Source organism: Sus scrofa, chromosome 10 (genome assembly GCF_000003025.6).
Source record: "Sus scrofa isolate TJ Tabasco breed Duroc chromosome 10, Sscrofa11.1, whole genome shotgun sequence".
Taxonomy (NCBI): Eukaryota; Metazoa; Chordata; class Mammalia; order Artiodactyla; family Suidae; genus Sus; species Sus scrofa.
The window spans coordinates 37,588,768-37,612,478 of NC_010452.4; the positions used below are offsets into that span (position 1 = coordinate 37,588,768).

The window sequence follows — 23,711 nt, forward strand, 5'->3', positions numbered from 1 at the left end:
CATTAAAAAATTAAAGTGTTTCAAATATATTACTTAAAAAACCTATCAATATAAAATTCTTACAATGGCTTTTTTCACTTTGATAAGCTCTGTTCTGGAGAGACTTTAGGGTTGCAAAGTTAAGCCCATACCTTTGTATGTAAGTTAATCTGTCTGCTGCTCTACTTTGTGCATGTACCATTGTGATATTAAATGTAGCATATCATGCCACTCTCTGTACTGGCAGTCACTGGACTACACTGTTCTGGGTGTCATGGGAAAAGACTGGCTCTTTTCCCTGAACCCAAGAGTATTACTCACTAGAATAGAAACTGGAGAGCCAGTTGCTAGTGCCAGATACTGTAATTATAAGTCCAGGTAAGCTCCTTGTAAGTAGGTCATGTACCTCTTTGAATCTTCCACAACCCCAATTATAATGATTAATGAACTGATGTAGATGAATGTTACTGTCTTTCTGAAATGTATAGGTTTACATATTAATGACTTTGCTTAAGAATAACAAATGGCCCCAGAATAAGTTTAGAATGTCTGACTCTACAGTTCTACAAGTTTATCAATCATTAGGTGAACAATGGCCTGGATCAGGTGTTTCTGGAATTCTGAAAGTCTTTAACATAAAGCTCACTGAGGAGGGTAGAGTGTGCAAAACCTCTGACACATGGTGACATGTGCTAAGCACGCATTAGCTTCCTGCTTCATTAGAAGTGTTTCCTATACTCCTTGCTTTGCTGTATGGACCCACCAGAACACATGGGATATAAAATGCAGCTTCTCTGGGAAGGTTCCTATCCTCCACTTATCACAAGTGAAAATCTTTCCCATCCCTCTGATATTTGAGAGCTTCTCAAATAACCCCTCTCTCCTGCTGCCAAAATGGGGTAAATAACCTTTTGTCCACTAACTGAAGACACGATAACATGAAGTGGAGTAGGCGCTTCCTTGATGTATAACAGTTTTTTCTGCCTCACTGTGGCCAGGTTGGGTACATTTCTTGGAATTTTCTTGTCTCTGTTTTCTGTCAGAGGAATTTTATCTGATTTTATCTAGTGTTTACTTATAGTTGCAAGTCCTTAATGCAGCATAGCTGTGGAATAACAAGAGTAAACCAATAAATACCACCTAGGTTTAAGTAGAAGAGTATAACAATGTCACCCAGAATTAAGAGTTGGTGAATGAAATAAAGTAATTAATGATGTGGAATTTCTTCAGGAACAGCATGAAGAGATACAGTAGTTTCCAGAAAAGAGACTACAGAGAGACGGTGACCACTGAGTCGCACCATTCACTGGTTGTAAAATCCTAACGGCATTCTCTCAAAATTGCATAGAATTAGGCAACTTCTGTGTTCTGATTGTAAAGGCTGCCTGAAGTAATATTTTACTGGACTGTAAATTGTTCTGACTACATTTCATGCCTGATAAAATCCTTACATTTATGTTAGAAAATGTAAGCCTTTGTTCTGTAACTAATCTTTTAAATTTTCTAAAACAGAGAAGTCTTGATTTTTTTTTCCTCGAAAATGGCATGATTGAAAGTATATGGTTCTTTGAAAATAGGCTAGCATAATTAGGGATTTAGGTCAAACTAATCTTGAAATTAGTCTTGCGTTACATTTTATGGGATATATATGCACATATATTTTCTTATAATATTATAAATTATAGATATGTCTTTACCAATTTATCTTTATCTGGAATACAAGGGTTATAAATATATTAGTTTTATGTTCCAGTGGCAGTGTAATTTTAGATATTAGGTGACACTGAAGAAAGCTTTCTGACTTATAGGCTTATAAACATATTATTGACTATGTTTCCTAACTAAACAAAAATATATTGAAAATTAGATTAAACGGTTCTTTATGGGAGATAGGAAGATATAATGAAAAGGATATGGACTTTAGAGCTATTTACAACCATATCCATCTCTCAGCTCCATGTCTTCTGAATTTTGTGTTATGGCTGCAGGTCAATTTTCTTGAGAAAAAGACTCTTGGATGAAGGTTTCTGTGCAGGAAGTTTGCTGAGGAGTGTGCTTGGGATCAATACTGTTATAGGTGTCCCTGATGGAGAGAAGGGGGCTTGGTCTTTGAACCCATGTATTGATCAGTCATGTGTTGTGAGCTGGCTGTAGGAAGGTGAATTATCTTTGGTGGAAGGAGGGAAGTTCCCAGAGAAAGAGCCAGCTGTGAGCCACCAGAAGCCAATGCTTAAGGTAGCTGGGGGTGGGTGCCTAGTCCTGAAGGGGAATCTGAACAGTGTCCTGAAGCATCTCCTCAGTCCATTCCTGTGATGCTTGGCTCTTCATGTTTCATATGATAAATTTATTACACCTAGGACTTCAGGATTCTAGTAAGTCACCTTTCTTGGCAAAGACTCCAAGAGGAAGAATAGAACTACAGCCTCATAGAGTCCCCTGGTGGTCTGGTGGTTAAGGATCTAGCTTTGTCACTGCTGTGGCTCAGGTCATGGCTGTGGCACAGGTTCAATCCCTGGCCCAGAAAATTCCACATGCCATGATGAGCATGGCCAAAAAATAATAAAAAAAAAAAACTAACAAAAAACAAACTCTACAGCCTTTGCCAATGTCTTAAGTCGACAGCTGATACCTATTGCCTTCCTATTGTTTTCTCTCATCTACTACCCATTCTAGAGTTCCCTTATCCTTAGCCAGCACCTCTACTGATCTATATGGCTTACCTTGGGGGTGGAACAGGCCATTACCGAGGGGTCTGAACCCCTCCTTACCTTTCTTTTATCAGTCCATGACTGCTGCATGTATTCATTTATTATCAAAAATCAGGAAATACTAAAAAATTCCCTGTGAAATACCTGGATACTAGAAGTTCTCTCCTGCCCTCATTGTCTGACAGAAGCCCTACCTCCTTCTGATGATCAATTATCCCTGATAGTTTGGTTACTCCTCTCCTTTCTGCCAGTCTCCTGGCAGCAGAAACCCAAAGTGACTGGCTGTAAGGTATATCCTAAAGTTTAATGAGACTCCTATTGTGTCCTCTCATGGAAGCATTCTCCCTCTGAAAACTAGGATCTCTAGATTCACAGAGCCTAAATTTGTGGAAACAGAAAGCATAGATTCCCTACTAGGGCACTGGGAATAATACTGATTTCAACCATTTCTATTTTTGCATTTGGTTCCTAGGCCCATGTATTCTGCCTACTGGGTTTGTAGTTCCAACGAATGGTCATTAATTTAGTGTGTTTACCACATCCTTTCAATGGCACCCACCATTTCCAAGGGGGTGCTTCCACTGCACCTTCCAAAGGCTGTTCCATACATATGTCAGGCCAGCAGCCTCTGGGTCTTGGAGTATGTATGGGATAAATGGATCCCATAATTGTGCCTCCACTGGTGATGTCCAGAGTATTTCCACTGACCTAAGATAATAGGAGGCAATATTGTGAACGATGGATCAGATATTCTGTAAGCCCTTGGATCATGGTACTGAACAAGACCCTGCAGGCAGATAAGCAAACTCTTATTTGGAATTAGTTTTAATTCTAGTCAAAATGAGTCACTGCTCTTTGGGTGGAAGAGGTCCAATGTCATAACCAGCTTTCCATCAAGTGGCTGGTTGATCTTCCCAAGGAGAGTGCTGAAACTGAGCTAAGGCATTGACCCCTGTTACTATCAGGGTGGGCAGCTCACCAACCTTTCCATGTGTGGGGAAATAGACATAGGTATTGTGTGGCCGGTATGATATAGAATGGGCTCTACTGAAAGAACACAGGGAAGGTTATTCTAAGGCTTAAAAGAAAACGTAAGAGGAGAATGGAACTTCTTGGACAGGGATCAGAAATAGAGTGAGAGAAGGACCAAGAATAGAGCCTAGAAGTATTCACACTATGTAAATGGTGGTAAGACAGTAGCTAGAATGTAGTCTACCAAAACTTCCCTTTTTGTATACATATGTTTAGAGAAGTTTTTTAAAAATTTATTAATATAGTTCATTTCCAGTGTTGTGTCAATTTCTGGTGTACAACAAAGTAACCCAGTCATACATATATATACACATTCTTTTTCTCATTCTATCTTCCATCATGTTCATCCCAAGAGACTGGACAGAACTTCCTTTTTTAATTTCCTATTTTGTTTACCCTTGATTTCTGAGGTTCCATATACTTTTCATCTCTGTTTGATTAAAACCAGTCAGTTTTCCATGTTAAAAGAACAGAGACCAATATGGAACGTTTGGGCAAATTAATCACTTCAGGTGTGACTCATTTTTCTTATTTGTAAAATTGAAGTAAAAGTAATCATCTTGAAGAGTTATGGGATTTTAAAACATATCTATAAAGTATTATACATGGTAGACACCCAATCATTGCTTCTTAATATTGAAAAAAAATCCTAAACAATCAATCACTGCTGAATTCCTAAGGAGGAAAGAATAGGCTTCCCACCTTTGGGACACTGGTGTAGCTACCCAGCAAAGTAGAAAGAAGGCAGGTAAATAAGAGGAGTTAATATAGAGCAACTTCCTGTCTACCTAAGGGTCACATAAGATTTTTCAGTGACTAACTTTGAGTTTTATTTGTTTTTTGTTTGCTTTTTTGAAAGAGTATAATTTTCGTGTTTATTTGGGAGTGTTCTTGATTGACTAGTTGTGTAATGTTAGATAAATCACTCAGTATTTCTGAACCTTACAAAATTGTGATAAAAATATTAATCCCCTCCTGGGGTTGGTATGTAGGGTAAATGAGAAATGTGAAATTCACATGTAATTATGTAATATCCCATATGTGAAATACACGTCAGCCTGATGTCTCATGCCATATAGCAAATACTAGCTATTATTTTGCTTCAGCTATTATTATGCTTTCTCAGAATACATAGCTGGGATCCCAACAGGATATTTTATTTCAGTGTTTTTTTCTCACCTTCTCATTCCTCAAAGAGAACAATGACTAGAAAACATGGGTTGGGTAAATACTGCATTATCATAATTACAATTTCCCTGAGAAAAGTGGCTTGCAGTTTGAATATTCAGCATCATAATTACAATTTCCATAAGGAATGTAGAACAGTTATTATAAACAACAAAATAATCACTTGGTCCATAAGGGAGAACAGATTATCGGGGGAGTGAGGAGGGAGAAGAAGCAAAAGCCTGTGTTCTAATCAGCATTCAAGAGTAAAAATACAGAACCTGAGAATAAGTGGTAATAGCTTCTTAAAACACTCTTGACTGAATTTATCACACATGCTTATCATGATAGCAAATTCCCATGGGTTGATTAAGTTAAGTCTTTTTTTCTTGTATCTAATTTAGTTTTATCATTTTTATTAAATATCCTCACTGTATCCTTCCTCATTGTCATTCATAATTGCTGTGACCCCAAGACATTTTAAAAAGCAAATTATCACGAAATACAAAAAGCAAAAAATATTTAGAAAACAGTGTAAGGGAAGAAAAAGTTTTATCAGTGTATGTCTCTCTTCACAGTTAAATGTGTCTCCTTTGTCAAGGAAAAAACAGGAAAAGTTTTTTTTTTAATGTTCTTTTTACTGCTGTGTTGCCTTAATTGGCTTTTACCTAAATTTCCTTTTTTTCTTATCTTTTTTTTTATTTTTGTAGGTGAGATGTGCAAAACAGAATGCAGCTTTCAAGGTTGGTACTTTTCATGATGTTTTAAAACCTCTTGTTAATATGAAACAGTATGAAAGAAGCAGAGCAAAATATGTCCTCATCTCTTCATAGATAGCAGCTTGAGGACATTATGCTTTTATTTTCCTCACTCATGGGTAAAAAGGTACAACATAGATTTTTACAAAATGCAATATAGCAATCAAATATAATATCTGATTCAGTCCTTGGCAAAATTGAGGGAGTGGAAATATTCCGTATTTTTCCACTCCATCCTTTCATCATTCCATCCATCCACCACCCATATATTTTTTTCAGTGAATACTTATTACGTACACATTTTGTGCAAGGCCCTGTCATCTGATTTTGCTCTATTCATACCTTGTTTGGCTGTCCTTCACCTTATTCCCAATCCCACACATTTTTCCAATGCTTCTTGCTCTCTCTGATCATAAACCTTCACCTGTTACCACAGGTCTCCATTTAACTTGCTCTGTCTGGTGAGTGAGCAGTGTTTCCACAACATCGCTCAGCTAATATGTACTCAGATATGCCTACTCCCAAATAATTAAGGAGGCAAAGGGGAAACCATCAGTGTGACAATAAAAAATGACTCCTCTCTCTGTATATTAAAAGGTGTAATGCCTTTTACTATTGTGTGAGATGTACTGTTATATATAGATAACAATTACATAGTTTAGTAGTCAGCTATATATTGTAATCTGTAATATCAGTTATCCTTTTTCAAAATTCTAGTTATAGGTCTTCTTTCTCTGTACCTTTTAAGAACTCTTAAGACTTAATGTCCAAGAACAGGTATGTTACTACTACAAATTTTAAGACAGGCAAAGCATTCCAGACACAAATGAAATGGCTCTTTCTTTGTAGCATCAGCAGTAGTAGATTGAAATAAATTTCAAGGGAAGCAAACCTGAAACTTCTGCTGAGCAATGGTACTAAATGGAAATTAATGGTAGTGTACTCCTTATAATAACTTAAGATGGATAAATATTATATTAACTTGAGGGACTGTTTTATTGTTTTATTTTAGTGAGCATTATTACGCTTACTTTGAAAAGGCTTTCTCATATTCCTGACTAACAGTGATTTCCCCCAAAGCATTTTTTTAAAAACAAAATATTGAAAATAAATAAATCAATCAAAATAAATAAAATAAAATCTTGATGTTGTCAATGGAAGATTCTGCTACCAGAAGTGTTTTCTGAAACACAACTGTCATAATTGGGAAGGGAATCTAGGGAGTATCTGCCAATCCAATTTAATTTAACTCATTTAATCTAAAACAGTCTAACTTATCTCAGCCATCAATCTATATAATGACAATACTTACTGGGAAGCGGTCAGTAGTGGTTGAAAAGTTTGGCTCTAGAATCAGAGTGCCTGAGTTTGATTCCTATTTATCCTATTTCTGTGTTGAGCCAGTTAATTAACATCGCTAAGCCCTGATTTTTTGGTTGTAAAATCGAAGAAATGAGACAACTTGCTTCCTAAGGTTGTTGGAGAATAAAAGAGATGACATATTTACAGATCACTTTTGCATATTGTAGGAATACAATGAATGATAGTTGCCATTATTATTACTTTGCTATTATTACTGTTATTATAAATCATTATTATCAGGAGCAGGCAGCATCTTCACTTCTCTGAAATAAACTTATCTAAAGGACCTGATCTTTCATGTTTTACCATCAGAGATGTGTTCATTAAATGGTAGCATTTTGTTCCATGTGACAACATAGATAACCTGGGGTTGTCTATCAAATTGTGACATCTTGTTGAAGCATATGGAATCTACTTTTTTTTCTAAATATAGAATTTTGGTAGGAGTTCCCATTGTGGCACAGCAGCAACAAACCCAACTAGTACCCATGAGGATGAGGGTTCTATCCCTAGCCTTGCTCAGTGGGCTAAGGATCTGGTGTTGTGGTAAGCTGCAGTATAGGTCACAGACCTGGCTTGAATCCTACATTGCTGTGGCTGTAGCTGGCAGCCCCAGGTCCAATTCAACTCCTAGCCTGGGAACTTCCATATGCCATGGGTGCAGCCCTAAAAAGCAAAAAATAAAAATAGAAAATAAATAGATTTTGATAAATATCACCAAGGTGAGGGAAGTAAGTACTGTGAGCATGAATGCTGAGGGGGCAGAATAGCAAGGAGGGAGTTTAATGTGCCAACTTCTAAATCTTGCTGAGATGGAAACTAGCATTGCCTATGCCTTTGTGTGCAGAGTCCCTTCCTTCATGGTGATGTGAGACCTGGAAACAGAGGGTGCTGACAGATTGGTGAGAGAGAGGAAACTTCAGGAAAGGTTGAAAGTCATTCTTCCCTGGCAATAAATGTAGTTGGAAATCCGAAGGGCAGAGTGGATGAAGCATATAAAGGGGTGCAGCTAGAGCCCCCTCCCTCTAGATGAGAGTGGCAGTGTTGTGCATATATGTCATTCATGTGTATTACAGTGGAAGAGGAAAGCCATAGAGAGACTGGTCAGTGACCTCAAACCAGGTCACTAGTCTTCAAAGCCCATCTAACAGCAGCCTCTCAGGGCTTGAGCTCACAGTGAGCCCAAAGGCAATGGGTATGAGTGAGAGGATACTACTTTGTTCAGCCTTTGTGAGTGAGGCAAGAGATACTCCAAAGTCCACCGGATGGATGGCATAAGGAAGAGAGATTTGCCAGCTCCATGCACAGACCCTTGGCTTCATTTTGATACGTGTTCTGGCAAGTATGTACACATGTTAAACTTAGATTTTCTATAGGGATCGAGTTCCCTCTGATCCAAAGGAAAAAACCTCAGTGTCATAGCAATTGCCAGGTATAGCATAATCAAAGTAAAGCAGGATAGCATTAAAATTCCTTAATCTGGCCTCTGAGTTAGCAAGATTCAAAACCTAATTAATAAACCTGAATAAAGGTCGTGCAGATCTGCAATGGCAAGTGTTCTTATCCATAAGGGTCTGAAGCATCACTGCGATGACACAGAATTTCGGTCTCCACACTGGACTCCACACTAAATGGTGAAACGGTTTTCTCCAATCCTGTCAAGACTGCAGTGGTTATCTTGAAATGAAAACCATCTTGATGGCTTCAGATCCGCTTCCAGGAAATACTTACATATTTGATTGTACCTGCTTATGACCCAGTCTATGTGATGTTATCTATCCCATGGGCATGCTGCTATTTATATATATATTGTAGATGCTTCTGATGGCTTATGTTAGCCACTGTGAGTCTATTCATGCCCTTCTCATGAAAGGGAATCACAGTTACAGACTTGTAGATACAAACAGCACTTTAGCTAGTATTCATTTTAGCCTGTTTGTTTTTTTCTGCAAATAATGAAATTCAGGCTCACAGAGGTTAAGCAAACTGTCCTAAGTCCAAGTGAAGACCACAATCACATTGCTTAACTCCCTCCTGACCAAGGACCACCCCAGACTGCTTGGTGGAGAAGATAGGTAGGTCTTGTTTTGAATGGAAACTATTTCTGAAACACTGCATTCTTCATTATCCTGTTGCCTGAAATTGTTATTTATCTTCTCTTGTTAAACCCTTTCCAAAGGGTCTTACTTTCCTTATTAGGAGTTCCATAAGGGTAGAACTCATGGCTATGATTTCTTTGCATTTTTACCATATTTATAAAGTTCTCAGTAAATACTGTGCAGTTTATTTTGATTCTAAGCCTTTTCAGGAACACTAAACCCCTACCTCTCTTCCAACTCACTGATTTCCATTTATATTATTTGTAGAAGGGCCTCCCCTCCTTAGAAAAAGATCAAAATTATTGAAGGTGACCAGAAAACAAACACATGCTATTGGGTTTTCGTTTGGGCTTAGGGTTGTTTGAGGTTTTATGTTTGGTTTTTGTTTTTTTCAAACTCTACTATATGATTGGAAAAAATAATAAATATATCAAAAAATCAACCCCCTGAAATAATGTACGCTTGCATGTCTGTATTTTAGGATGTGAGTGTAGGGAAGGTGGTCAGAAAAAAACATTTAATCTATTCCATTTAGACAGAATATTTGGGCTTAATGGTCTGCAGGCTGAACCAGTAGAGGGACTGGTGAGAATAGAGAGAAGGTCTATTGGAAATGTGAATGTATGTTGGAACAGATAGCAAGGAGGGTCTAGAGGCGAAATACTAGAATGAATGGACTTAATTTAAAATACAGGAGAAATGTTGCAAATTAAAAAAAAAACTAATTTCCTTTTTATTACAGATTCTAAATCTAATTTCCTTTTGTCTTTCCTGTGTATTTGAAAATAGGATGTAGGTCTTATTTCCATTTCAGATCACTTTAATATTTTCGCACTGGGAGTGTTGTGTTTAGATTTGAGCCCCGCAAATTTAGAAGGCTATAAAAAAAAACCCTATTTTTCCCTGATTCTAAAATAGAGTGTTAGGAGTTCCCATCCTGGCGCAGCAAAAATGAATCCAACTAAGAACCATGACGTTGCGGGTTCAATCCCTGGCTTTGCTCAGTGGGTTAAGGATCCAGCATTGCCGTGAGCTGTGGTATAGGTTGCAGATGTGGCTTGGATCTGGCGTTGCTGTAGTTGTGGTGTAGACCAGCCGCTGTAGCTCTAACTGGATCCCTCGCCTGGGAGCCTCCACATGCTGTGGGTATGGCCCTTTAAAAAAAAAAGCAAAAAATAAATACATAATATTCAGAAAAGAAAATCATGGACTTGGAGAATAGACTTGTGGTTGCCAAGGGGAAAGGGGAGGGACTGGGAGAATGTTGCCTTCGGGATGGATTAGTAATGGGATCCTGCTGTGTAGCACTGAGAACTTTGTCTAGTCACTTATGATGGAACACGTAATGTGAGAAAAAAGAATGTATACACAAAAGTGTAACTGGGTCACCATGCTGTACAGTAGAAAAAAATATATTTATAAATAAAAGATAAAAAATAAAATAAAAGTCTTATTCAAAAAGCACAGATTAGATAATGGTTATTAATTTAAAGAATTCTAATATTCACTTGACTCTTTCATATATTATTTAAGGTAATCAGATTTGTTACACTCAGAAACGCTTTTCATCCTTCTCTTTCTCCATCTCTCAATTTATTTACACCTTGCAATATTTCAAGTCTTTTCACATGTCAAAACATTAAACTCCTCTTCTGCCCCAGTTCTAGAAGTTTTGTTTTATAAATCTCTCCTTTTCCAGCATTTTATTATGTAGGTCAACCTAGTCTCTCTGGCTGAATTTTCCCTCTGTCTCTCTCACTTTTTTTTAAATCATATATATATATGTGTGTGTGTGTGTATATATATATATATATATATATATATATGTATTTTACTGTACAGCATGATGACCCAGTTACACTTACATGTATACATTCTTTTTTCTCACATTATGTGTTCCATCATAAGTGACTAGACAGAGATTCCAGTGCTACACAGCAGGATCCCATTGCTAATCCATCCCGAAGGCAACATTCTGCATCTATTTACCCCAAGCTCCCAGTCCCTCCCAGTCCCTCCCATTCCCTCCTCTTCCCCCTTGGCAACCACAAGTCTATTCTCCAGGTCCATGATTTTCTTTTCTGTGTAAAGGTTCCAAGATGGAATCAACCCAAAAGTCCACTGATAGATGATTGGATTAGGAAGATGTGGTTTATATACACAATGGAATACTACTCAGCCATAACAAAGAACAAAATAATGCCATTTGCAGCAACATGGATGGAACTAGAGACTCTCATACTGAGTGAAGTAAATCAGAAAGAGAAAGACAAATACCATATGATATCACTTATATCTCAAATATAATATACAGCACAAAGGAATCTCTTACTTTTTTGATTTTATCTTGCTGCATTATCCACATTTTTCAATGAGACAAACTAGAAACCAGACAGATTGTGTAAATGCTCAGTGCACTCACATTACTAAATCTTATCCTCTCTCTATATATATATATACATTCTGTATATGTATATATGGGTGTATATATAGATACACACATGTATAGTACATGTACATTTATATACATGTACGATAATGAGGTTGGTGATGAAATCAAAAGTATGCTATTAGTAGAAGTTAGGCAGAGAGGGCATGCGTAATGGATTGATTCACCTCTAGCTTAAGCAAATGATGAGTCATTATTAGTGTATTACTACTATATTGGTAAAACATTGCTTGGCTTTTTAAAATATGAAGCTGTTTTATCTTGATAAAAAATAAAAAGTAAATTTAAATGTATTTTTATATAAATGATTATGTAATTTACTCTAACTTTACCTCCTGATCTCACCCTGGGAAGACCTAGGAAAATTACTTATTCTTTTCTTGTTATTTTTTCTGGCTTGCTTATCGAGTTTTATTTTTTATTTTCTTCATAAAGGAGCATGATCCCAGCCTAGCGTGTGACACAAAGTAGTGTGTCTTCCAACACCCATTTCCATTTCCCTCTTGAAGGAGCTGAGAAGTGTGTTAGCTGTTTTCAAATATGAAGGAGCCTCAGGTGGAAGAGAGATGTGATTAAGCCTATGATGCCAAGTGATAATATAGGAAGCCAGAAGGCTCAAGGAAGCATATCCAGCTTAATATAAGGAGGGTTGTTATTGTAAAACATACTGTCCCAAGGCACAGTTAACTTGTGAGTTCCTTCATGACAGTCTTTCCAACATAGCCTGAGGATCATGTAATAGGGGTGAAATGTAAACGAAATGCTAAAACCACAGGAGGAGGGTGAACCAGGTAATGTTCCAGATTCTTCTTTCCTATAGACCTGAGGATGCTGCATCTAATTCAGAAGAGCAGAGACCACCTGGGAAGCAGGGTACAGTTATTATTAGTGCAGTAGATGCAGAGATTTCACGAGAGTGGTACCGGCTTTGAAGGCTTTTAGGCAGTAAGAAAAATGTAAAAAGCAGAATTTCAGCAATCTCAGCCATATTTGACCCTAAACTTAACATTATGGAAAAGTCTAAAGACCCCCATAAGCTTCAAGGGTGAAGTTCGTATATTTCATGTGAAAATAGTGCAGCTCCCCTGGATTGACTTAAGGTTCATTTTTTACCATGGAATCCATGGTTCTCTCAACACAAACACACAAAAATACCCTGATGTCTATTTTTCCTTTGCCTGGGAACACCCTTCTTTTCTCTTCTCCCTCTGCTTCTAAGGCTTTTGAAGTAGTATCAAACTATGTACATTTCCCATAAACAGAAGAGGAGGGAAAAAAAAATGACCCCTGACTGATGGGACTTTGCTCTTAGCTCTTATTCTGATTCTTTAATTCTGAAAGAAAAGGTTAAGTTCCCACACAGGTGAAAAAAAAACCTACCCCAAACCACTCTTCTCTTCCATTGGCCTCATCTTCTCCTTTCCCAGCTTAGCTTTCTCCCAAGTCCCTTGAATTGCCTTCCTTCTCCTTCCCTGCTACCTCTGAATCAACCCTCACCCACATCAGTCAGTGCCCCTTCTTAGGAGAACAGTGTAGTTCCACAATCTATATCATAGTCTGCTGCAGATTTGCCTTCTAGTAATGGCCCTTCATGGCTCACTATAAAACCTATTAGAAGATAAAGACCACTTTTACAGCCCAGATCCAACTCTTAGCTTTCAGCCATATTTCTCTTGGCCACCCCAGACCTTGGCAATTAATTCTGATTAATTTTTCATTCTCATTTAAGTAATGTTCTAGTCTCCGTCCTGATATTCCCCTCCCAGGCTACTTTTGTTCCAGCCACACTCAACTTCTCTTCACATTCTCTCTGCCAAAAACCCCCTCATACCCTTCCCTCCATTCCAGCACACACTGAGTAGCAGAACTCAAATACTCCTTCCTCCTCTGTCAAATCTTCTCCTACATTGCTATTCAAGCTCAGACAGGAATCCTTGTGTGTTCCCAGGACATTTGGCTCAAACTTACATCATAACACTTAACATGTTGTGTTCCAATTTGTGTTTTTGTAAGTTTTGCTTCCCTACTTGTTTTCTCAAATAGGAACATCCTTTTCCTTTTAGTATTCACTTTACCTCGTATAGTGTGTGATTCATAGCAAGAACCCAATAGATGTTATTTGAATGAATGAAATAAATAAGTAAATGAATGAGGATGTATTCTGTAATGTGTGCCTTTTGAAACAACTGATCTAGAGAATTAGCTGCTAAAGAGAGAAAGCTTCAGTAGGCATCTTGAACATCTGGATAATTGTAATGCAAAATATTTACTTTGAAGGCAAAGAGATAGTATCTTTTCCTGTGGAAATATAAAAGAATTTTTGTTTCCAGGAAAATTACATTGAAAAAAATCTGTCTACAGTACAAGAGACTAAGTTTATGTCTTTGGGGACATTCTCTTGTCTCTTTATATTACAAGAGTGAACAAGATTTAAACCGTGCAGCCAGTGCGAAGATGTTGCCAGACAGCTAATAAAGAAGAAGATTAGAGAGTTGTATAAAATGGCAGGTGCCTCGGCAGATTCCCCGTCTTAGATATTAAGCACAGAACAAAGTGATGCTGTTTCCTAAGGACCACCAAAAGTGCTTGATGTCAGCTTCAGCAGCATGGTGCCATTTTGACCATGGTGTTTGTCTTACCTTGTATCACAGTTTGAAAACAATCTAGAGAAAAAATAAAGCAAACAGCAGTAGATGGTTTTCAGAACAGAGAGACAGCATCTGAAATGAAACCAAACTCTTGCCAAAAAAAAAAAAAGAATGAAGCATTATTTCTACTCAGTCACTTATGATACATCCTTTGCTCTCATAGAACAGACTATAACATCTAATCATGTAAAGCATCTCAAAGAGTCAGAGGGAGCTACATTCTCCAGCTCACTTCATATTTCAGTCTCTCAGAAAGCTTAGAATTACTACTATTTTAAGATAGAATAGAAGCAAAGTGGGGGATATTTCTCACGGTTTCATGTAACCAAGAGCAAATACAGAAAATACTTTACATTTTTGTACCTAATGAACATAATTAAAACAAATATTTCCTCTTTTGAGCTTTCTTTAGCAAAAAAGGCAATTTCAAAACCATCTCCTATTTGGGTATAAAGGCAATGGTAGAAACACAGTGTGAATATGGGCTAGAGAAGAAGCACAAACAAAGAAACAGGCACAGATTATACAATAGAGAAGGGTCTGGATTTAGAAAAGAAGAAAGGAGAGAAACATTTCTTAGTGCTTACTAAGTGCTAAATGTTGGCTAAGTGCTTTGCAAAGAATATGTCATTGTATATCTTTGTCTAATCTGAATAATATAAAGGTAACAAAATATTAGTGTGTGTAGTATAAAGCATTATAGTAGTAAAACCGATCTTGTATATAAGACATTAATATCTTTAGAAGAGTTTTCTAGTTTATACCAAAAAAAAAAAAAAAAACCTCAAACAATGCATCTGTATTTTGGACATACTTTCAGGTCTTAGGCTTGGGAGCCAAATCCAGGAGTCCAGTTTCATTATAGGAGAAGAAACTCACTTTGCAGAAGGGTGCAAAAACTTCTTAGGCTTCAAAGTATGGGTATGGACATATAGATATATGGATATGTAGCTATATAGATATATAATATATACAATTGCCTAACATTCTAATTACATGTTAATTATCATATACTATTTTTAAATGTTCATTGGCTTAAATCTACACAAAAATAATCATTAACCTCGAAGACGCTAATGAATTTGGAACAGAAGTCTCAGAAATTGATCATGAAGACAATGGTAGAATCGTTTTTAATGTAAAGTTTGTCTTCAATAAAGATTTTTTTTTCAAGCGAACATACTCTTGTAGTCTTGTCCAACTAGCTAATGTGAGTGAATCCACTGATTTGTGAGGATGATTTATTTGTGATCCTATCAAAAGACATAGTAAATCTCTTATGTTCCACTTTTTATAATGGGTAGGACTGAGTTTCCTCATATTTCTAAAGAAACCCAAACTTCTGTTAGTGTGCGTATTACCTTCAGGCTTGCTATTGGGAGCCAGAGATACCCTAGGACATGGGAGACATGTCCTTATGTCCTAGATTGGCTCAAATCAAATTACATCCCAGAACAGAAGCTGTTCTTCGCTCCTTCCTGGTAAACAGTGGCTGATTCAGCCTCTTTTTCTGGTTTTCTTACACACTGTTCCTGTTCCTTTCCTCCAGTTTTTCATCTTTGCTTTAGTTCCCCTGCTCAAAGGACTGTTGCTCCTGCGTCATGGTTATTTCACTTATTTTTCTCAGAGATAGGAGAGCATAAACTGGAGATGAATTACCTGAGATTGAATCCCCATTTTTTTTACTCACTTTTGTGACTGGCTGAGTTGCTTAAAATAGCTAACCTTGAGTGACCTTGTTCATAAAATGGAGAATGCGTCCTAAGAGTTTTGTGAATATTAAGTAGGATAATCTATTCATCATGTTTCATCTGTGGCAGATAATCAGTTGGTATAACTATAATTATGATTATGCTGGGATAGGGGAAGAGATGTGAAAGTAGTTTCCAAACTTGTAGACTTCCTTTGCACTTTGGCCATATTTTTAAGAAGTTCCCTTGAGTTCTGACTTAAAAAATTAAATGCAACAGACTGCTTTTGCTCAGACTCTAGGAAAATTAGAACCCAAATAATAGTGCCAGAATTAAAAAATAAAAAAAACTTTTCAAAACCCTTTTAATTTAACTGCTAGAGGAATTAAGGGTCCAGTTCTGTTTTGGTTCTTCTGTTACTCAGTCTTTGTTCTTGGTTTACTTGTACAATGTTCATTTGTATTTGGCTTTTATATTCTCTCAAATTTTTTGAAACAAAAAAGAAATCTTAAGCCCCCAGAAGTCCTCTCTCTCTCACTCTCTCTCTCCTCCCCCACCCCATGACCCACTTAGTTTGACCTATACCAGTTCCCTGGGGAACTTTTTAAAATTACACATTTCCATGGCAGCTCTAGAGATCCTGATTCTGTAAGTAGCTGAGTGGTGGAGCTAGGAAATCTGGATTATTTTAGCAAATACTGTTCACCCAGGAAATTGAGATTTAGACGATACTCTATTGCCCTCGGAGACCACTCTGGAGAGGCAAACAGGGAAGAGATAGACATGAGTCTGGCTTCTAAAGAGACCCAATCACTATATGTATGACCTTTGAAAATTTCTCAACCTAAGATTCAGTCTCTTCATCTTTACAAGATGTGGAAATCTATATATGGCTGTGCTACCTTATTCATAGAGTTACAATAAAATTAAATGATATAATATGTATAAAAGAAAGAAAAAGTATATTGTATGATTAAATAGTTATGTAGTTTCAGAGTCTAGGAAAGGAGGGAAATAACTTTTCAGAGGCATATAGCTTTTTCAGTTTGAAAATCAAGGCCCTAAGCTGTGCCCTCTGACTGTTCCAGATAGCATGAAGTGGGGATCTAGAATACTATGCAAAATCATGGATCTTTAGGTGATGGTGAAATCAGTTCGATGGTGGCTCCAGCCTTTAAATTTATTTTTATTTTTAATTTAAAGATTTATAAATTTTTAAAGGTTACTTTCTGTTTAGTTATTTCAAAACATTGGCTATATTCCCCATGTTGTGCAATACATCCTCGAGCCTATCTTACACCTAATAGATTGTACCTTCCACTCCTCCACCGCTATATTGAGCCTCCCCCATCTCTCCACTGGTAACCACTGGTTTGTTCTGTGAATCTGCTTCCTTTTTGTTATATTCATTGTATATATACAGTTTGTTGTATTTTTTAGATTCCATATATAAGTGATATCATACACTATTTGTCCTTCTCAGTCTATTTCACTTAGCATAATGCCCTCCAAGTCCATCCATGTTGCTGCAAATGGCAAAATTTCTTTCTTTTTAATGGCTGATAAGTATTCCTTTCCTTATACACATATATAAACATCCCATATTTTCCAAATATTCCATATACACATGTACATACATATAAATGTTTTATATATATATATATATATATGGATAAATAAGACTATATATTATATGATATGAACTGTATTATATGGTCTTAATATTAATATATATGTTTTATTTATCCATTTCTCTGATGTCAGACACTCGAATCATGGTTGCCTCCATTAAATAACCCTGCTATGAATATTGGGGGCATATATCTTCAAATTAGTGTATTCAGTTTTTTCAGGTATATAGTCAGGAGTGGAATTGCTAGGTCATATGATAGTTCTGTTTTTAGTGTTTTTTGGAAACCTCCATATTATTTTTCATAATAGCTATACCAACTTACATTCCCATCAACAGTGTACAGTGGTTCCCTTTTTCCACATCCTCACCAATGTTGGTTACTTTTGTTCTTTATGATGATAGCCATTCTGAATGGAATGGAATGGAATGGATATGATAGGGTCAGGACAAATCAGGACAGGACAGTACAGGGTAGGGTAGGATAGGACAGGATAGGGTACAACAGGATGGAAAATACTCCAGCACATTACCCATAAGAAAAAGAGGTTTAAAATAAGGCATCTAATATTGAATCATGTTATTTTTGTGTTGTCCTATATCTCTACCTCCAACACCCACCAGTTTATCATTATATATTCTGATTGTGTTTGGAAATCATACCTAGGAATGAAGACGGTAGGTGTTGGCCAGCGTGGTGGGGGAAGGAGGGACACAAAAGAGCCAGCAGACAGCATCCACAGGTGAGGCTGTGTGCGGGAGTGGGGAATACAGAGGGAGGGACAGGAGACTGCGCATCTCTAATACCTTCAAAAACCTTGTGGAAGGCATTAGACTTCTCAGATCACATAGAAAGAAAATCTGGAGCAGCTTCATTTCAATTTTTTTTTAAAGAATGATTCTCGAAGGACAGTGGAGCTGGACAGCCAGTTCGTGTAGGCAGGCTTTGTGAACTGCACAGAACACTACAGAGGAAAATAGTACTCTGCAGAGTTACTCATTCCTTGGTATAATTTCTACTCTTCTATTCTCCAACTATGTCTACTAAAAACCAAAGTCTAGGGATGTAATAAAAAAGAAAGTCTTCCTCTGCCTGCCAAGTTAAAGGAATGATGCTCTAACATCTGAAAGTGAGCCTTGAAATTCATCTGTTCCCAATTTAACAAAAACATGCCTTGCTTAATAGCTACAGTTAAAATAATAAATCGTATGCACTATTCAGTGATTACATCAAAGATCACCCTTTTGTGAGCTCTTATCAGGTGCTAAGTAGGTTACAACTATAATCTCTTATCTTACAAAACCCTAAGAGAAAATTTTAGTGTGCATACTTTATAGACAATCTTACTGAGTCTTAGAGAGGTTAAGTAATTAACTTCAATCCACGTGAGTAGCAAATGACAGAAACAGAATTTACACCTAGGTGTCTACAGCCATGTACACAGTGCTACAGCTCACTGCCTCAGCTCCTAGAGTGAACCAAAGCTTGTGGGCTAGTTTGGGAAGATCCTCACCATGCAGAATATTGATTTTAAGAGGGAAGTGTGCCTCTGAATCAAGCAATTAGGCTAAACAAGTGTTGTGTGTTACTCTATCAGCCTTTCCTGAAAAGGCTCAGTGTCTCAACATCTTCATTTTTAACTACAGACATTGTAAATGCATTGTGCCTTTCCTTCTGTAGATTCTAAAGGGACTTGAAGGAAAAAAGCAACCACTTATTATTTTCTCTTTTAAATATTAATTTTGTTGCATGCGCCATAAATTTGTTTGCATTCTGTCACCGAAGTGGTAGTGACTGAGATGACAAGAACATCATGCTAAAAATGTATTTCTGATTGTACAGGTTCATATAGTTAGAAAATAAATTGTTTGAGGTTTTTGGAATCTCAGAGTCAGCATGAGGCAGGTGTGCGTGGGTCTGGGAGCGGGAGGGGTGTTACTCAGGGACTAATGTGTTTTTCCATTTGTTTGTTTTGCACTTGGCAGTCATGAGGGTTGATATTAACTCAATACAGAAATTACACTACATGGAGGGAGGTATTTCTTGGAGAGAGTATAGTGTCCTCTAGACAACTTAGGTCCAGAATCGATTTGCCATGTGCATCCTGTGAGGGCTGAGATGAAAGAATGAGGCAGATGTGATTGGCTTTCAGAATTATGAGAATCTAGGGACCTTGTTCCCCCATTATGGCAGAGAGCAGTTTGTTCATCCCCTATTCAAAACTGTGAGAGGTTCAGGAGATGGCCTCGTTCGGCCCATGCTTTTGGAAGCAGTGTTTGGGGTTGGGTAGGGAATAGAGATAACAGAATTGCTGATTTTCAAGGGCATCAAGCACATGAAAATTTGCATTCTGTGATTCTCTCTCTCTCCCTAGTGTCTCAGAACAATCTGGAACTAGCAAGGCTTGACAACAGCTAATGAGAATGAACAGACTCACAGAGGTTCCCCTTTTGCAGCTATTAGAATCAGCCTTTACAAGCCAGACAATCAGTCCAAATAACCTCTTTTTTGAATGGATACAAAATTTTCTTAGCTTTGAGCAGTTGTGTACTCAGCCAACAGTGAGCCAAAGAAGCTGAGTTGTAATAATAAAAATAATACCTAAGACCTATAGAGTATTTATGTGCCAGGCATGTCTTCACATCAGCCCTACAGCACCACCTCCAGAAGTATCTTCCTCGTGTTTTTAAATGAGGAATTTAAAGCACAGAGAGGTTGCATTTTCTTCCTTTGGCCCACATTCTTGCTCCAGGTATTGTGTCTTTCCCCCACTATTTCTTTCCTCTGATGGGGTATGAACTGCAAGGTGCATCTTGAATTCTGAGCTGCTTTGTGAAAAGGCGCTCATTCTGCATCCCAATGGAAAAGGGCTTGGTTACATTTCATCACATGTAGCACAGTGACTGGTGACCTATTCTATCCTCTCATGACTGAACAGTTGAAAAATAATGATTTAGAGTTTAATATGAGTAGAGATTGTCATATACAACAGAGATATTGCTTTGTGGCTAAGGTGAACCTGAGGATCAGGCCTTCTGGATTAGAATCCAGTTCCTAGTTGTGACCCTGGAGAAGTAACATACCTCGTGTTGCCTTAGTTTTCTCATCTGAAATTGGAGAAAATAATAATAATACATTCCTCACAGAGTTGTTGTGGGGATTAAATGAGTTAATAAAGTCAAATAAATTAAAATAGTGCTTGACATAAAATGAGTCAATAACTTTTATTGTTGTACTTATTGGTATCCTGTTTCTCAGGATAAAAAAAGGAAAATGGACTTGATGTAGTTTTGACATTCTAGATGGAAAAATAAATGAATTAATTCCAAATCTATCCTTTTTATGACATAAAAAGAGATTTTCTAACATTAATAAAAATACTTTCAATTGTTAAAGGCTTTAAGTTACTCTTTTGTGTCCAAGGAATGCATAGACAGTATTCTTTATTTTTTCTTTATTTATTTGATTTAATTAATTAGTATTGATTCCCCAATAGATGCTAGGAACACTGAGTGAAAACCTCGTTACACAAAATATGTAGAATCCTTGCTTCCTGAGGGGTTCCTCACTCTTTTCAACTTGACATCACGTAAAAAAAGTACGTGAATTTATATAAGTAGCACTGAACCTGTCTATGAGTGATACTGTGAAATACAAATGACACCTCATTGTTGATTGAAATATCATCTACTACAATTTATGTAGTTCATTTGTTCAGAATAAAAAATATAATTCTTCACAATGAAAATGTTGCTTTATGATTATCTGCACTCCAATTCTTGCTTATATTAAATACAATCAAAGAGAAGTCTCACTTTTAAAACACAACACATTTAAGATTCTGTTGGGGGGGTGAATGTTTTTCTTATGTAAAAACCAGCATATCTGTGATGAATGTTATACACAGTACTTCTTTGCACTTAATATTTGCTCTTCTAAATTAATTACAGCACACACCATGTAATGAAATTATATTCTTGATAAGATCAAGGAGTAGCCATTTCTCAAAGTAAAATATTGATTTATTGATGTTGGCTTTATTTCTATAGCTGAAAGAATTCTAGATGTTTAACCCATAAAAGACTGCATTTTCTAATTCTCCCCATTTTATTCACTGTTAATTTAAAGCCAGTAGAATAGGTAAGTCAACTCACTTTGCAAACTTGAAAGAGCCCTACATTAGAAGGCTTAATATATATCATCTGTTTTAACTACTAAGGGAAATTAATTGCATAAGAGCTAAGATATGAATATTTTAAAAATTAATTAACAATTTATCTTTGAGGTTAGTATATAGCACTTTTAAAATTCTTGGAGCAGTTTTTATCCCCTCCTTTCATTTTTTTTTTCAATTCCAAGAAATAATGTCATCCCTCAGTAGATGAGAAAGTAAACTTACCTAATGTTTCTCCAGAGGTTAGAAGTAAGATCCACCAGTATGAGCTTCTGGGAAAAAGATTTCAGCTCAGTAGAATAATAAGCTTTCTGATAATTAAAGCTGTCTTTAGGTATATTCTAGCATTAAAAATAATCAGGGTGGAATTTTTTTTTTTTAATTTTGTCACATAGTCCAAAAAGCTATAGTTTAAAATCTCATTAGGAAAATGCTTCAGACTTTTTTTTAAATTGGCCATGGTCCTAAAGTATTCTTATTTCTCTATATTCCTAAATCAATTATAAAATTGCTTTTGTAACATCCAAATCATATGTTGGCACACTGACGTTATTGCAGTGCGTTTGTAGGTCAAATTTAGAAATAGTAAATTTGGAAATATGGAGGCTTTGTTGTTGTTTTTGGGAATATTGTTTTCTAATAAATGGACATGGTTCTCTCCAAAAAACAAACCAACAAACAAAAACAAAACTCACTAACAGTCAAGTAATGACAACCTGTCCCTGGAATTATTCTGGCAGAGACTGGGTGATTATTACTTAGGGATGTGGCACAAGGGATAACTCTAGTGGTAGGACATTTGATTAAATTATTTCCAAATTGTCTTACAACTCTAGCATTTTTCTTTTGAATGTGGAAGTTCTTGTCTAGCCTGAAATAATTTGCTATGAAGAAATAATTGCATAGTGTATTGGTTAAAAGCAGCAATTTTATGATGAAACAAATAGACCTGAGATCTGGTTCTGGCTGCCAACAACCAACTGAGTGATTATAAGGCACTTATTCAACTTTCTCATGAAGAGTTTGTATAGCTGCAAAGAATAACTGTATCTAATCAGTGGGTCCAGCCTGAAAGCACACCTGTTAAAATCTCTCATGGGTAGTAAGTGTTCATAACACTCCTTGGGTCTGGGTCTACAGTCCTGAGAGGCTGTGTCTTTTAAAGGACCTAGAGAGAAATAATTCGAGAAACGGGAACTAGAGAAACCAAGGTGATATTCAGTGTTTTTTTTTTAACCCATAAATCTGCAGTATCATTGAACCACTATGATGCACAGTTTATAATAGCCAGAGACAAGTGTCTTTGTGACAGATGTATAATAGTTAAGACACTTTAACTACTGCAAGGTTGATGGGTTTATGATTGATTGCTTTCAGAGATAATTCCATAATCTACAGCTAAATCAATAGCTCTTTACAGATGCTAGAAGTGATTAAACATCTAACTAAACACTAGAAAGACCATTGTAATTTCCTGCAAATCTGCTTTCTATCACATAATCTCTTAGTTCATATTTATCACTCTCTGCTAGGCCAAGTTCGCCTGACCAGTAAAGATTTTCTTGCACATTTGTGTTGCCTAATGGTACTCAGGTTTGTTGCAATACATTAAAGCTCTGCTGATAGATGTTTCCTCTGCATGGGCACATACACATGCCTTTATGCAGGCCACGTTTCTCAAAGAGTACAGTGTGAGTATTACGTGCTGAAACTACACAAAACCAGTCTTTCTTAGCCTGTGTTTTCCATCCTTCACTGAGAACCCTCCTGATGCTGGCTGATCAGCATGCAAAATCAAATTCCAGGGTAGTACACAGAGCTCTTTAGGGACTTCCATCCATCTCTGGGGAGAGAAAGGCTTCGTATGTAATTTTTCAAACCCATCTTCACTTGTTCTCCTCAAGAAACCTTCTGTTGGTTCAGAAATAGAAAGAGATGTATATCTCAGCTGGTATCTAGTCCATTTGGGAAGAGATGCAAAAATATTTAGCAGTTTACCTTAGAGGCCAAATG

The 23,711-nt window shown here is 36.8% G+C and overlaps 1 protein-coding gene across 7 annotated transcripts in view; it reads left to right on the forward strand.

Annotated features, from left to right (window-relative positions):
• LINGO2 (leucine rich repeat and Ig domain containing 2) overlaps positions 1-23,711 on the forward strand; it is a 1,289,931-nt gene that overhangs the window by 847,559 nt on the left and 418,661 nt on the right. For 6 of the 7 annotated variants that reach the window (XM_021064187.1, XM_021064188.1, XM_021064191.1 and 3 more), the window contains one exon: positions 5,597-5,629. The exons of the other annotated variant lie outside the window; for it this stretch is intronic. The gene's annotated coding sequence lies outside the window, so the exon portion shown is untranslated. The remainder of the gene's footprint in view (positions 1-5,596; positions 5,630-23,711) is intronic. 7 annotated transcript variants of the gene reach the window in all.